This window comes from Panthera onca, chromosome B1 (assembly GCF_046562875.1).
Source record: "Panthera onca isolate mPanOnc1 chromosome B1, mPanOnc1 haplotype 2, whole genome shotgun sequence".
Taxonomy (NCBI): domain Eukaryota; kingdom Metazoa; phylum Chordata; class Mammalia; order Carnivora; family Felidae; genus Panthera; species Panthera onca.
Genome location: NC_138342.1, coordinates 124,636,671 through 124,653,729, shown reverse-complemented (window position 1 = coordinate 124,653,729; position 17,059 = coordinate 124,636,671). Strand labels below are relative to the sequence as shown.

Genomic DNA, 17,059 nt, shown 5'->3' with positions numbered 1-17,059 from the left:
AAAACCGCCAGAGGATTAGCAGAACGGAGTCTCCGGAGCCAAGCGCAGACGACAGGCCCACGGAAGAGGGTAGGAAGGGCGGCGAGGCTGTGCGCGCTCCACGGACTGGCGGGAGGGAGCCGGGGTGGAGGGACGGCTCGCCGGCCAAGCAGAGCCCCCGAGTCTGGCTGGCAAAAGCGGAGGGGCCTGACGGACTGTGTTCCGACAGCAAGCGCGACTTAGCGTCTGGGAGGTCAGAAGTTAACAGCTCTGCTCGGAAAGCGGGAAGGCTGGAGGACAAAGGGAGGGAGAGCTGCTGAGCCCCCTGACAACAGAGCTCAGTTTGGTGGGGAACAAAGGCGCTCGCCAGCGCCATCTCCCCCGCCCATCCCCCAGCCAAAATCCCAAAGGGAACCAGTTCCTGCCAGGGAACTTGCTCGCTCCACACAAACACCCAACTCTGTGCTTCTGCGGAGCCAAACCTCCGGCAGCGGATCTGACTCCCTCCAGCTGCCACAGGGCCCCTCCTGAAGTGGATCACCTAAGGAGAAGCGAGCTAAGCCTGCCCCTCCAGCCCCCGTGCACCTTGCCTACCCACCCCAGCTAATACGCCAGATCCCCAGCACCACAAGCCTGGCAGTGTTCGAGTAGCCCAGACGGGCCACGCCACCCCACAGGGAATCCCGCCCCTAGGAGAGTGGAAGAGAAGTTACACACCAGTCTGACTGTGTCCCCAGCGGTGGGCTGGGGGCAGACATCAGGTCGGACTGCGGCCCCACCCACCAACTCCAGTTATACACCACAGCACAGGGGAAGTGCCCTGCAGGTCCTCACCACTCCAGGAACTACCCAAAATGACCAAACGGAAGAATTCCCCTCAGAAGAATCTCCAGGAAATAACAACAGCTAATGAACTGATCAAAAAGGATTTAAATAATATAACAGAAAGTGAATTTAGAATAATAGTCATAAAATTAATCACTGGGCTTGAAAACAGTATACAGGACAGCAGAGAATCTCTTGCCACAGAGATCAAGGGACTAAGGAACAGTCACGAGGAGGTGAAAAACGCTTTAAACGAAATGCAAAACAAAATGGAAACCACAACGGCTCGGCTTGAAGAGGCAGAGGAGAGAATAGGTGAACTAGAAGATAAAGTTATGGAGAAAGAGGAAGCTGAAAGAAAGAGAGATAAAAAAATTCAGGAGTATGAGGGGAAAATTAGAGAACTAAGTGATACACTAAAAAGAAATAATATACGCATAATTGGTATCCCAGAGGAGGAAGAGAGAGGGAAAGGTGCTGAAGGGGTACTTGAAGAAATTATAGCTGAGAACTTCCCTGAACTAGGGAAGGAAAAAGGCATTGAAATCCAAGAGGCACAGAGAACTCCCTTCAGACGTAACTTGAATCGATCTTCTGCACGACATATCATAGTGAAACTGGCAAAATACAAGGATAAAGAGAAAATTCTGAAAGCAGCAAGGGATAAACGTGCCCTCACATATAAAGGGAGACCTATAAGACTCGTGACTGATCTCTCCTTTGAAACTTGGCAGGCCAGAAAGGCTTGGCACGATATCTACAGTGTGCTAAACAGAAAAAATATGCAGCCGAGAATCCTTTATCCAGCAAGTCTGTCATTTAGAATAGAAGGAGAGATAAAGGTCTTCCCAAACAAACAAAAACTGAAGGAATTTGTCACCACGAAACCAGCCCTACAAGAGATCCTAAGGGGGATCCTGTGAGACAAAGTACCAGAGACATCACTACAAGCATAAAACATACAGACATCAGAATGACTCTAAACCCGTATCTTTCTATAATAACACTGAATGTAAATGGATTAAATGCGCCAACTAAAAGACATAGGGTATCAGAATGGATAAAAAAACAAGACCCATCTATTTGCTGTCTACAAGAGACTCATTTTAGATCTGAGGACACCTTTAGATTGAGAGTGAGGGGATGGAGAACTATTTATCATGCTACTGGAAGCCAAAAGAAAGCTGGAGTAGCCATACTTATATCAGACAAACTAGACTTTAAATTAAAGGCTGTAACAAGAGATGAAGAAGGGCATTATATAATAATCACAGGGTCTATCCATCAGGAAGAGCTAACTATTATAAATGTCTATGCGCCAAATACCGGAGCCCCCAGATATATAAAACAATTACTCATAAACATAAGCAACCTTATGGATAAGAATGTGGTCATTGCAGGGGACTTTAACACCCCACTTACAGAAATGGATAGATCATCTAGACACACAGTCAATAAAGAAACAAGGGCCCTGAATGATACATTGGATCAGATGGACTTGACAGATATATTTAGAACTCTGCATCCCAAAGCAACAGAATATACTTTCTTCTCAAGTGCACATGGAACATTCTCCAAGATAGATCATATACTGGGTCACAAAACAGCCCTTCCTAAGTTTACAAGAATTGAAATTATACCATGCATACTTTCAGACCACAATGCTATGAAGCTTGAAATCAACCACAGGAAAAAGTCTGGAAAACCTCCAAAAGCATGGAGGTTAAAGAACACGCTACTAACGAATGAGTGGGTCAACCAGGCAATTAGAGAAGAAATTAAAAAATATATGGAAACAAACGAAAATGAAAATACAACAATCCAAACGCTTTGGGACGCAGCGAAGGCAGTCCTGAGAGGAAAATACATTGCAATCCAGGCCTATCTCAAGAAACAAGAAAAATCCCAAATACAAAATCTAACAGCACACCTAAAGGAAATAGAAGCAGAACAGCAAAGGCAGCCTAAACCCAGCAGAAGAAGAGAAATCATAAAGATCAGAGCAGAAATAAACAATATAGAATCTAAAACAACGGTAGAGCAGATCAACGAAACCAAGAGTTGGTTTTTTGAAAAAATAAACAAAATTGACAAACCTCTAGCCAGGCTTCTCAAAAAGAAAAGGGAGATGACCCAAATAGATAAAATCATGAATGAAAATGGAATTATTACAACCAATCCCTCAGAGATACAAACAATTATCAGGGAATACTATGAAAAATTGTATGCCAACAAATTGGACAACCTGGAAGAAATGGACAAATTCCTAAACACCCACACTCTTCCAAAACTCAATCAGGAGGAAATAGAAAGCTTGAACAGACCCATAACCAGCGAAGAAATTGAATCGGTTATCAAAAATCTCCCAGCAAATAAGAGTCCAGGACCAGATGGCTTCCCAGGGGAGTTCTACCAGACGTTTAAAGCAGAGATAATACCTATCCTCCTCAAGCTATTCCAAGAAATAGAAAGGGAAGGAAAACTTCCAGACTCATTCTATGAAGCCAGTATTACTTTGATTCCTAAACCAGACAGAGACCCAGTAAAAAAAGAGAACTACAGGCCAATATCCCTGATGAATATGGATGCAAAAATTCTCAATAAGATACTAGCAAATCGAATTCAACAGCATATAAAAAGAATTATTCACCATGATCAAGTGGGATTCATTCCTGGGATGCAGGGCTGGTTCAACATTCGCAAATCGATCAACGTGATACATCACATTAACAAAAAAAAAGAGAAGAACCGTATGATCTTGTCAATCGATGCAGAAAAGGCCTTTGACAAAATCCAGCACCCTTTCTTAATAAAAACCCTTGAGAAAGTCGGGATAGAAGGAACATACTTAAAGATCATAAAAGCCATTTATGAAAAGCCCACAGCTAACATCATCCTCAACGGGGAAAAACTGAGAGCTTTTTCCCTGAGATCAGGAACACGACAGGGATGCCCACTCTCACCGCTGTTGTTTAATATAGTGCTGGAAGTTCTAGCATCAGCAATCAGACAACAAAAGGAAATCAAAGGCATCAAAATTGGCAAAGATGAGGTCAAGCTTTCGCTTTTTGCAGATGACATGATATTATACATGGAAAATCCGATAGACTCCACCAAAAGTCTGCTAGAACTGATACATGAATTCAGCAAAGTTGCAGGATACAAAATCAATGTGCAGAAATCAGTTGCATTCTTATACACTAACAATGAAGCAACAGAAAGACAAATGAAGAAACTGATCCCATTCACAATTGCACCAAGAAGCATAAAATACCTAGGAATAAATCTAACCAAAGATGTAAAAGATCTGTATGCTGAAAACTATAGAAAGCTTATGCAGGTAATTGAAGAAGATATAAAGAAATGGAAAGACATTCCCTGCTCATGGATTGGAAGAATAAATATTGTCAAAATGTCAATACTACCCAAAGCTATCTACACATTCAATGCAATCCCAATCAAAATTGCACCAGCATTCTTCTCGAAACTAGAACAAGCAATCCTGAAATTCATATGGAACCACAAAAGGCCCCGAATAGCCAAAGTAATTTTGAAGAAGAAGACCAAAGCAGGAGGCATCACAATCCCAGACTTTAGCCTCTACTACAAAGCTGTCATCATCAAGACAGCATGGTATTGGCATAAAAACAGACACATAGACCAATGGAATAGAATAGAAACCCCAGAACTAGACCCACAAACGTATGGCCAACTCATCTTTGACAAAGCAGGAAAGAACATCCAATGGAAAAAAGACAGTCTCTTTAACAAATGGTGCTGGGAGAACTGGACAGCAACATGCAGAAGGTTGAAACTAGACCACTTTCTCACACCATTCACAAAAATAAACTCAAAATGGATAAAGGACCTGAATGTGAGACAGGAAACCATCAAAACCTTAGAGGAGAAAGCAGGAAAAGACCTCTCTGACCTCAGCCGTAGCAATCTCTTACTCGGCACATCCCCAAAGGCAAGGGAATTAAAAGCAAAAGTGAATTACTGGGACCTTATGAAGATAAAAAGCTTCTGCACAGCAAAGGAAACAACCAACAAAACTAAAAGGCAACCAACGGAATGGGAAAAGATATTTGCAAATGACACATCGGACAAAGGGCTAGTATCCAAAATCTATAAAGAGCTCATCAAACTCCACACCCGAAAAACAAATAACCCAGTGAAGAAATGGGCAGAAAACATGAATAGACACTTCTCTAAAGAAGACATCCGGATGGCCAACAGGCACATGAAAAGATGTTCAACGTCGCTCCTTATCAGGGAAATACAAATCAAAACCACACTCAGATACCACCTCACGCCAGTCAGAGTGGCCAAAATGAAGAAATCAAGAGACTATAGATGCTGGAGAGGATGTGGAGAAACAGGAACCCTCTTGCACTGTTGGTGGGAATGCAAATTGGTGCAGCCGCTCTGGAAAGCAGTGTGGAGATTCCTCAGAAAATTAAAAATAGACCTACCCTATGACCCAGCAATAGCACTGCTAGGAATTTATCCAAGGGATACAGGAGTACTGATGCATAGGGGCACTTGTACCCCAATGTTTATAGCAGCACTCTCAACAATAGCCAAATTATGGAAAGAGCCTAAATGTCCATCAACTGATGAATGGATAAAGAAATTGTGGTTTATATACACAATGGAATACTACGTGGCAATGAGAAAAAATGAAATATGGCCTTTTGTAGCAACATGGATGGAACTGGAGAGTGTGATGCTAAGTGAAATTAGCCATACAGAGAAAGACAGATACCATATGGTTTCACTCTTATGTGGATCCTGAGAAACATAACAGAAACCCATGGGGGAGGGGAAGGAAAAAAAAAAAAGAAAGAGGTTAGAGTGGGAGAGAGCCAAAGCATAAGAGACTGTTAAAAACTGAGAACAAACTGAGGGTTGATGGGGGGTGGGAGGGAGGGCAGGGTGGGTGATGGGTATTGAGGAGGGCACCTTTTGGGATGAGCACTGGGTGTTGTATGGAAACCAATTTGACAGTAAATTTCATATATTAAAAAATAAAAAAAAATAAAAAAAAATAAAAAAAAAAGAATTAAAATTATGGAAGGAATGGTGGGTAGATAATATGCAAAGAAAATATATGAAAAGATATGAATAATCCTGTTTCTTTTCCCGAAAAACTGTCTCATTTTCCACAAAGGTTTTGCCTTTGGCCAAACAGTTAAATTAGAAAATATTTATTATTTTGTAGCTAGGACTGTATAGGACTTGGAGAAAGATTAAAAAAAAAAAAGTTTTTGTGCTTCAGGAAATTACACGTAATCTATAACATGGTAGGTGCTAGGACGTGGCATATGGTCGGGAGCCATCTTGAGGGATAAATACCAGGTTTATCAGAAAAACTCAGAGAAATGAGAGATCATACAGACTAGATTCAAGGAAGGCATAATGGGATCAGTAGGGACTGGTGGGGGATTTGGAAGATGGGGTGGAATTTAGGCAGGTAAGAAAACAGGAATATATTCTATAAGAGGGAGTTACTAAAGCATAGTTAGAAAAACTTGTAGGAGGAGCAACCTGTTTAAAATGGAAAGTGTGGGGGCGCCTGGGTGTCTCAGTGGCTTGAGCGTCTGACTCTTGATTTTAGCTCAGGTCATAATCTCACATTTTGTGGGTTTGAGCCCCACATCGGGCTCCCAATGCTTGCTTGAGATTCTCCCTCTCTCTCCTGCTCTCTCTGTCCCTCCCCAGAGCTCTCTCTCTCTGTCTCTCTCTCTCTCTCAAAATAAATAAATAAACTTTAAAGCAAATAAATAAAGTGGAAAGTGTGTTTCTGAGCAGTGGTGGCAGCTAAGAGTGGAAAGGCAAAATAGGGACACAGCAGGATTCAGAGCTTGGGTTTAAGCTTCTGTATATTCAGAGTAAGGAAAGGTTGGTTATTACTGTAATTTGAGAAGTTGTTAAAGCTTGCAACCTGTTGTTAAAAGTAGTGTTCTTCCAGTTTGTAAAAATGGGATAAATTCTTGCTTAAGTAAAATTCTTTCTTAAGCTTTTAAAAATTACTCTCATTTCATAGGTGTGGTGGATACTTTTTTAAACTGTAAAAAATTATTATCTTCACTTCGAGGATGAGAAAACTGGCCCAAAGAGATTAAGCTGGTTGGTAGTGAAGCTAGTTTTGACTAGTCAGCTAGCTTCAGAGCCTGTAGTCACTGCTCTGTGCAAACAAAGGATTGGTTGGTTTACCTCCATGATGTGCTAGTTATGAAAATTATATATTAGAAGATAAGTTACCACTTTTTTATTCTTTACTATAGGAAACACGGAATCCCACCCCCCACCCCGCAACTGAATACAATAAAAATCATTTTTTGTTTTGTTTTGTTTCTGTAATTGGGGCCCTAATTTTCTGTCATCTGTGGTAACAAATCAGATCAATTTAAGTGTCCACTTCTAGTCGCCAAAAAAGTCACAAAAGAAATAAGAAATAATATATGATAATAAGGCTGAAGAAGTCAGGGCTACATTGGTGAAAATATTAAGAGTGGCCCAGTGAGATTCAAATAGCTATCATAGGTATATTCTGAATTTCTGTATCAATTTTAATTCTGATTTTTAAAATTCAGTTTGATTTAAAAAAAATTATTGCAGAAAAAATGCATAACAAAATTTACCATCTCAACATCTAAGTGTGCAGCTCAGTGTTTAGTATATTCACACTGTCGTGTGATCTGTCTTCAGAACTTTGCAAAACTGAAACTCAATACCCATTAAACATCAACTTCCAGTTTCCCTCCTGATTTTTTTAAAATATCTGAATGCATTTCTGTTGGAGGATTTATGCATTGCTTCCCTTAGTTATTCATAAAGCTACCCATTTACTCAGCAACTGTGCCACCGTGGTTGCCCACATAATTTTAGTGACTGCAAATGAGGATGAGTTTGGGAAATATGAGGGCTGAGCTGCTGTGGGATTACATTTGCAGGTCCTTGGCTTGCTCATATTTAGGTGTCACACCCTATAGCATGATAAAATGCACCCATATTCCACAGCAAATAGAATATTTTGCCCATGAAATTATTTTTAAATTAGGTTGTGTTTTTTGTTTGCAATCACTTTTGTCAGGTCTAAAATATTTTTCTATGCCCTTGATCAGTTCATAGGCCCTGAGAACCATGCCTTTATTGACTGATGGATAAAATAACTGCGTTGATGTTGCTGAAAATTCTAGAGACGGACTTTGAGTATTGCTTAGCAAAGGTGAAAAGTATCTGTGCAGCTTTTGTAATCCGGGTAAACTAGGACTACTTAGAATGTGTGGCTAGAGTGCAGTGAGGACTCACCTGGCTGTAGGGCTCCTCCTGAGGTGATGGAGGTATAGCATCCACAAATCTGAGCTGATTGGTCCAGACAAGCGAATGGAGGCCCCACAGCAACAGCTAGGCAGCAGCTGTGCTCAGGGGCAGGTGGCAGCATCCTGATTCCAGGGGTGCCCATTCAGGTTAAAGCAGGATACCAGCCGGCAGATGGGAAAGGGCAGGTTGTCAGGGCCCAACGAAGCAGGCTGTAGTCCAGGGCATGGCTCCAGAACCCTCAGGGAACTATAGAGCAAATGAACATGAGCAGAAGCCATAGTCACAGGGACTGGGCACCTGGGTGCAGTCAGGGCCAGTGTGCAGCCCACTGGCACATATGTGACCAGAGCTTCACCCAGAGCCCCCTGGCCAGAGTAGAGCACAGGTCCTCGTTCCCACTGCTGTTAAAGATCAGGCCCTAGTAGACAATGTGGCCTGATTTCCATAGGCTAAAGGGTTGGCAGTGTGACTCTTCATGTCAGGTATCTTCAGACTATAGCTGGGGAGTGAAGCATAAATAGTCATGGACTGAGAAATACTTGTAGCAAATCAGTGGCTATATCTTCTTTCAGAACTGTGACATATTTGTAAGGAAAAATGGACCAGCCGCATTCACACCACATCTGTGGAGGATTAGAGAAAACTCTCAGACACTATGTCAGTAGGAGATTTGTCCATACCTTCTAGAGCAGCACACAGAGGTCTAGCAAGGCCAGCTGTCAGATACTGGGAGAGAGGGTTTTTTAAGAGACATGATTAAGGAAACACTGGCTCCTCCCCTGGGATGATCTGGGTCTAGGACAACAATAGCATGATGACATGGCAGAGCTGTAACCTCAGTCCTTTTCTGCCAGATCAGCATTACTGGTTGGGTCCAGCACCAACCCCTTTACTTGGCATGATTAGGATACTGGGGTCCAAGCCTTGCAGTTGTGGTTTTATTGGGTTTGGGGGTAGGGATAGCAAACTTGGGCAGAAATGACCACATCAACATTCACAGCTGAGCAAGAAGCAACATTTTTTCCCCTTTCCCCACTTCCAGTGATTCAGGATCTGGGTCCAAGCCTTGCTTTTGGCCAGATTAATGGACTTAGTACTGAGGCTAACTGGTTTCTATGGAGGCTTGCAGGAGGCCAAACTCCTTTCTGAAAGGCTAGCCTGAAGAGCCAGTCTTGGGCAAGTTAACCATTAATTTCTGTCCACCTATTTGTCTGTTCTTCCTCTTCCAGTTCAGTCCATGGCTTATAAAGAGCATCTCTTACTGGCAGCAACCCATTCCATTTCAACCCAGAAGGGCTTTGAGTCCAAACTGTGCTGTGGAAGACCAAAAGGATAATTAGATATAGATGTTGGGTGACAACCCCAGAGTGCTGATCATGGCCACTAAAAACAGGCAGGGGAAGACCAGTGTAAGAAGAGCTTAGACAATGTACATCTTCCAGTTCAGGAAGCCATCATCTGTGATGTTAGCACAAGGATTGAGTAATGGCTAACCAGATTCTACAGCACTGATCCTAAGCTCTCCCAATGACAGAGGAACTTCTGAAGAAAGGAGTTGTCCCGATCAGCTTACCCAGTTCGGGTCCTAGAATAACTTTCGACAGTCAGCTCCATGTGCAGATTGCAGTTTGCCAGGGGCCGGAAGTCACCAGGAGCAGAGTCGTGTTGTGAAGACACATTGGAGTGGCTTCCACTCTCCCCTGATATATCCAGTAATGGAAGGTAGATCCAGCAACAGATCAGTGGAGAAGCCCGCCATTGTAAGGGACTGTCCCCCTTATCGTCTTGATCTCATGAAAAGGAGTTGGAATTCAGAAGCCTACTTATCCTTGTCTTACTGATGTTCCCTAATTTTCTCTCCTTTTTAGTAGAAGACATCCCTTTTCATTTTTTTTTTTTCATGAATTTTAGGAGAGGCAAGAGTTCAGCTTTCCTCTTAGTGAAGCATCCAACCCATCCAAGGCGACTCCCTCCAATATCACAAAAAAAGGAAACAAGGTATCCTATAACTGAGAGTCTGAACCCTATAGGCCTCCCACTACTTAGGATTTTTTAAAATTTGTTTCTGCTAATAGTCACTCATTGGCCTCCTTGAAGGCTGGCCACAACACCACTAGCAGACTCTTCCCACTCCAATTTTGGTCTTCAATTTATTTCCAGTCATCTGACTTGCTTCCAGAAGGCCGTGGTAAGGGCCTGGACAGATGCCCAGTTTGCTGGGACAACTGCCATGCTAACAAGATAATTGGTCAGCAGCACTCACAGCAGGCCTGCTAGAACAGCCTTGCTCTGAGAGAACTCACGGACACAGGAACAGTAGCAGGTGTGCTGGTGCCCATTGCCCTTTCATTGGATGCTATATGTTTAGAGAAGTGTGGTCACACCCCTGGTGTGACTGGGGACAGACACAATAGCAACATGATGTGGCAGAGCCTTAATATAGGTCTTACCCAGCATCTCAGCATTCGTGATTTGACCTAGCATAGCCCCTCCCATGCATGATCAGCAGAGGGGAAGAAGAGAAAGGGGAGGGGCCTGAGGTCTCTGCCTTATGACTGCAGCCATAGGATATGGCATAAAAAAAGCAAGATTTGCCATACAGGCATTTATAGTTGGGAAGCACCTTAAAAGCACTGGACCTGAATGGTTTCCTTGGAATTTGCTAAAGTCCATTTTCTTTTCTAGAAAACTAGCCTCCAAAAGTCAGTCCTGGACAAATAAACCCTTATCCCCTTAAATCTTTAAGTTCTGCCTAAAGAGTGTTATTAACATAAAGAGACTTGGGTCAGGTTATTAGATGTAGAAGTCCCGTCCTTTGAGAAGAACTAGGACAAAGACAGGGCCATGAGCAAGATGATAAGCTTCAAAAGAAGCTCCAGCCCCAAAGACTAGATGTTTTTAAGAACTGTCCAAATTAGAAGAGAACCAGTGAGTTAAAGTAAGAGTAGAACAAATCTCAGTCCTAGGAGAATGCCTGTTAGTGAAATTAAATGAAATGTTGTTCTTACCAACTGCCCCCTGACTATAGGTAGAAGTAGGGGGATTCTACCAGCACTGAGAGGCCAGGGAGCAGAGAGGCAAGGGCAGACTGTCCACTCTGCTTACTTTTAAGAACCAAGATTAAGTAGACTGCTCCTAAATAAGGTATGTAGGAAATTCAAGGAAAACAAAGCATTTATCTGAAGACTCTGGTAAAGAACAAACCAGTAAAAGTGATCATTTTAGGGAAATTCTTGGTATCTTCAGAAAGATACATGTGGAGGACAGAAAAGCTTAAGGATAGAGCCAAATGAGTTGAGAATGAGCCCCAGATTATGAAATAATCAATGCTTTCATTAAGATGTGTCAGTAGAATTAACGTACAGTGTGGAAAAGGTAAAGAGTAGAATTGACCCAATAGGAAGTTGAATCAGTGATATTGAGGGCAAACTTGAAACACTCTTGCAAAAGAAAGACTCAGATGAAAACAATGAGAAATAAATATGGAAGTTCCTGAGAAAGAATATAAGGTAATTGCAATATAAGACATAACGAAAGACATTTTAAGAAAACTCTAGACCCTAAAAGACCCCCCTCAGAATGTGCAGACTGAATTTGTCATTTGTGCTCTAGTCAAAAATTATTAAGAAAGATCCATAACTAGACAAATTCTGGGTAATTTTTCGAAGGACTTAAATGAAGACAGACTTGCTTTCGAAGAGAAAACACATGGAAGTGAGGGCGATCTGGCTGCAACATCTGTCACCCCATTGATCGCCAGGGTTGATTTGGCTGATGTGGCTGGCTAGGCGGGTGTTCCCTTCCTCCCTCACCACTCCACGTGAGTCCCTCCTGAAGCTGCGCACTTGATAAAAGAGGATGACCGTCCCGGATAGAGGAGGATCATTCTTGGGTCAAGGGTGTACAAGTAGCTGCACTCCCCTGTTAGAACCTCCAAACAAGCTCAAAGAGAAAATGCAGATTGCCTGCATTGTAACAAAAATTAGGACTCAGTTTTCTCCCTTGCAACAGTAATTGCCGCAAAATAAAAAGAAGTAAAGTCCACAGGGCTTGAGGGGAGGGGAAAGAGCAGAATGCTGCCAAGTTGAAAACTACTGAGAGTATGCTACAGAGTTCAGTTCTGGCTCCCATGTGAAGCAACAGGAAGACATTCAAAAAGTACACTGTAAAGGTATTTTCCATGTGTATTGTATTCTCCAATTCAACAAGAGATAAACCAAAAATAAATAAATAAAAATTCAGGGGTGCCTGAATGGCTCAGTCAGTTGAACATCTGATTCTTGATTTCATCTCAGGTCTTGATCCCAGGGTTGTGGGATCAAGCCCTTGGTCAGGTTCTGCGTGGAGCATAGTGCCTGCTTGGTGATTCTCCCTCTGTCTCTGTCTCTTTCTTTTTCTCTGCCCCTCTCCTGCTCACACTCACTCTCTCTCTCCCCCTAAGATAAAAATAAACAAATAAAATTAAAAATAATAAAAAATAAAAATTCAAGAAGAAGGAAGTTCTAATGTAAAAGAACTGACAGTAAACACTGAAACTGATTAAACATGGTTAAGCCTACAAAAAAACATACATGTCAAAAATTTTGGAAATAGAGGATACACAGTATAAAAATTAAGTATGGATTTAATTTTTCCCTTTATGATTTTCTATATTTACCATTCTGCAGTAATGCTAATTACTTCTGTATTTTACTGTAAAATTAAATTTTATGAGAAACATTTAAAAATAAACTATAAAAATCCAAGTGGAAAATATATGCAAATATTTATTCAGTCTTAGTTGGGAAAGACCTTCAAACATAAAAACAGTTGTACAAAGCACAAGTGAAAATGATAGAGTTTACTGAGGGATCATTATATTCTCTCCCTGCTCCAAGTTCAGAACTGATTCAGAAGAAACATAGGAATCAGATCATAATTGTTAAGACTTATCAGGGGAACAAAGCTTATATCTCTTCAAGCCAAACTCTATTATCCTCAGAATTCATCGTAACCACCTAATTACCAGGTGACTGGTCAGGCTGAGACTCTCCTGCAGGTTCTAAGCCTGTGCCTATGAGCTTCAGTCTGGAGCTTGGTAGTCAGACCTCCTTGAGAACCGAGTCCACAGAGGATGAGAATTCAGAATTTCACATGATGTCATACTTCTTCCCCTGATGAGAAGTGAAGGGGGAAAGAGAAAGGGAGTCCCCTCATGGAAAAATGAGGCTAGGGGAATAGAATTCTCACTATCAGAAACAAGTATTGAAAGATTTGACACATACTGTTTTTAAAAAATGTTTATTAAAAACCTTATTTAATTAAAGGATAAATCTGGGAAATATTTGGAACAAACGTGATAACAGATTAATAGCATTATTATTTCAAGAATGTGTACTAATTGTTGAGAAAACCATATACACATCAGTACAAAAATGGTAAAGGAATTAAGAAGAAAATTCAAAGAAGAAATCCAACTGGATAATAAACATGAAAAAAAAACAAGATAAATAATAAAAAAGCAAAGTTAGAGCACTAAAGATAGACTTTTCACCTGTAATATTATAACAAACATTTATTATGTTCCAACTATGTGCAAGACACTGGGCTAAGTGTTGGAAACCCATGGCTGGAAAAGATATTTATGGCCCCTTAATTCAGAGGCTTACATTTTAATGGAAGAGACAAGTCAGTTCTCTGATCATTGCAATTATGTGAGTGAATGTACTGATAGGACAGGTACAAAATGCACCAAATTCAAATGTGCAAGAGTCAATGTTGCCTATTTTTTTTTTAAGGTAGCATTTACTACTTGTGTAAAGTTGATAAGTTGATAAGCATGATAAACATGCTTGATAAGTTAAGCATGTTTTTTACATTGTTGGTGATAGGATAAATTAGCCTGACATTTCTAGCAAAGAGTTTGGAAATATGTATCAAGAGTTTAAAATGTCCATATCCTTTAACCCCACTAATCTACTTCTAGGAAATAATCAGATATTAAGACAACGATTTACATAAAGATATATTATGTCTTTCTGTATGTACTATTTATGATAGTTAAAAATGGAAATTATAGAAATGTCTTACATTAGGGTAACACTCTAATTATGGTAATTATACATGATGAACTCATATCCCGCCATTCAAAAATGCTTTTTTCCAGTAACTGCAATTGTAAGAGCTACCATTATTTAAGTCCTATTTGTTAGTCACTGTAACAGTGCTAACTCTTGCCAATAGGCTATAAGCAGTCACTTCCAGACTAATGTATGGAGGAGCAGATCTGTATTTTCCAAGCAGATCTTCCAAGCTATCTGTATTTTTGCCATGGTGACCTTGGGGGATATAGGCTGAGATGGTGAAGCCACAAGATGGAAAGAAGCTGGATCCCTGAATGAGTGTTTGGAGGGGAGTTACCCTGGAGAGTCACTCAGTTCTCAGTGGACTTCATGTGAACAAGAAAATTACTTTTTCTAAACCCCTGGGATTTCAGGATCTATTTGCTACCACCATGTGCAATCTCCAGTCTCTAACACTTACATGCCCTTATTGTGAATGAAGGATTTTACGAGTTCTGTGAATGGTTTTTGGCAATTTCTTTGAAAATTTCACACAATACTCTAACCCTTTCTTTTAGAATGTGATATCTAATGTTTTTGCGCTTCCCTGAAAACTTCATTTTAATATTTTTAAAAATATATAAATCCCTCAATTTACAATATAATTTAGTCTTCCAAAAATTCCATTTCTATTTTTTCAATATAGAAAAAATAGATGCATTTTACTTTTTCTATTATGTGTTTCTCTATTTGAATATAGTAGATGTGCAACATTTATGATCTGAAAAACTAAAAATGTACAATTTTTTAAAGCTAGCTGATATGCAGTGACTCCACCATAAATCTACAGAAGTGTTTTGTTTATAATACGGGGTCTTAACCTGCTTCAGGATCTCATGATTATCATTACTGAACACTAACCTAGGAGGAAATAATGGACCCCTTGGCTGACCCTGTCTTGGGTGTCTCAGTCAGAGGAGCAGAGACTCAAACCTGATCATGGGTTTTGGAATTAGGATCTAGTACTCAAATGAGCTCTCTGACTCAATCCTGGATTCCTAGTCTCCTTCACTCAAATCTCTTGGCAACTCCCTCCCAGCCAACTCAGTAACCCAGTGTAGAACTAATCATCAGTACAAAGGCATCAAAAGATCGGGCACAGTAGTTGTGGTTGTCAATATTGAACACAACACATAGACACTCAGAAACTCAGTCAGATAAAAATATTTGAGTTAACAGATTCTTTATATATGCCTTATCTGAAAAATCAGGAACGTCTGATCTGCCATCTTCAAGATAATCCACCCTGAAAGTATCTCTGTCACCCTGATTCCACTTGAACATCATAGCAAGCAATAATTCATACAGCCTTCTTCAGAATTTATGTGGACATTCCCAAAACAGGCTTCCAGTGCTGAAGAACAGCTTTAAGTAGTCTTGTTAACTGTACATCCTCACCATGAACATACAGACCCTTGTCTTCTGACTGTGCTGCAGTATTGCTCAGCCTGTAGAAATATTTGGTGGCCATAAACCTTGTCAGTATACCTTCCCAATACCAAAAATCATTGTATCCCTGCTCACCACCTAGTATCTGTGGGTTTCTTCATCTTGTATTTTATCTCCCACATACCCACCAGCCTCAGAGCATTGATGCTATAACAGTGGCAGTTCTCAACAATTTTTCTCATGGCAACAAATATGACAGTTAATACTGACTTAGACAATCCTACAATGAGAATAGTGAGATTCAACATGCACACCCTGCCCACAGCATAAGCACTAATTTTGGGCTATGGTCAAAGGAAAATGGTCTGAAGGTTTATGCACTACCAATAGTTCTGTAGCATTTCTCTCCCGCCTAGAAAGCATAGTGGAGTTTAAATGAGCCAGAGTAACACTGAAAATGGGTAATGACCAATCAACATTATATACTTTAAAAAAAAAAGTACACCATTCAGGAAATTTGGTTATTCATTGTTGTAAAAAATTATTGGTAACACATTTTAGAACTGATCTGGACACACAACTATACCACAACACAGCTGTTAAGAACTACTGGTTTAGAAGGAAACTATCCATCAGGAAGCTTGATTAACAAATTTCTGAGACCCTTTTTAATCATTGCTTCATCAATCTGACTTTCCCCCCTCTCATTTTCCCTTCTGTATGTCTCTATGTGTACTCTGTATTCACAAATCAATCATCTGCCAGACCACGAGACCCCATTCTTCATTGGATCATGCTTCCAACGGATCCCTCACTAGTTGGAGAGACTTCCAAACTCCACCATAGGAGCTGAACTCCATTCCCATTGACAGAAATAAATGAGGCCAAAGTATGCAGAGAACTTTTTGGCTCCTTTACCAAACCCCTTTTCTGGTGACAGCTTTCCCAGTGATTTTCCCACAAGCCCAAGCCCTCTATGTGTGAGGGGAATGTTATTTTCCCTGTTCATCAGTCTGGGCTTTGGGCTAGTTGGAGGCACCACCATAATGGCCAGTTCTTATTCTTTCAAACAGATTCTTTCAAACAGCCTTTTAGGACTGTCATGGTATTCTGCCCTGTCTCCTCTCTGTTGTGACCTCAGGTTTGCCTTGGGCTTGGGCTCCTCCATGTACCTCACTTATAGCCGTGTCTGTGATTCTCGTTATCGCTTTATGGATGGGTTAGGCCTTTTAACATCCCATTTGCAGTCTCTTCTCAAGGCGTTACCTGTGCCAAGCTGCTTTGCTTTGCTTTGTCTTGTCGGTGTTGGTGCCATCAGCTCTTAGTAACTATAGCTAAAACAAGACAACTACTGTATACATTGTCTACGTTGTCTACATTGTTTTCTTGTTTGAGAGAAAATTTTCAGTCATATTTTTTTATGGGTTGAATTGTGG

General features: G+C 40.9%; 1 protein-coding gene across 9 annotated transcripts in view; it reads left to right on the top strand.

Annotated features, from left to right (window-relative positions):
- TTC29 (tetratricopeptide repeat domain 29) overlaps positions 1–17,059 on the top strand; it is a 669,793-nt gene that overhangs the window by 474,895 nt on the left and 177,839 nt on the right. The window lies entirely within an intron of this gene.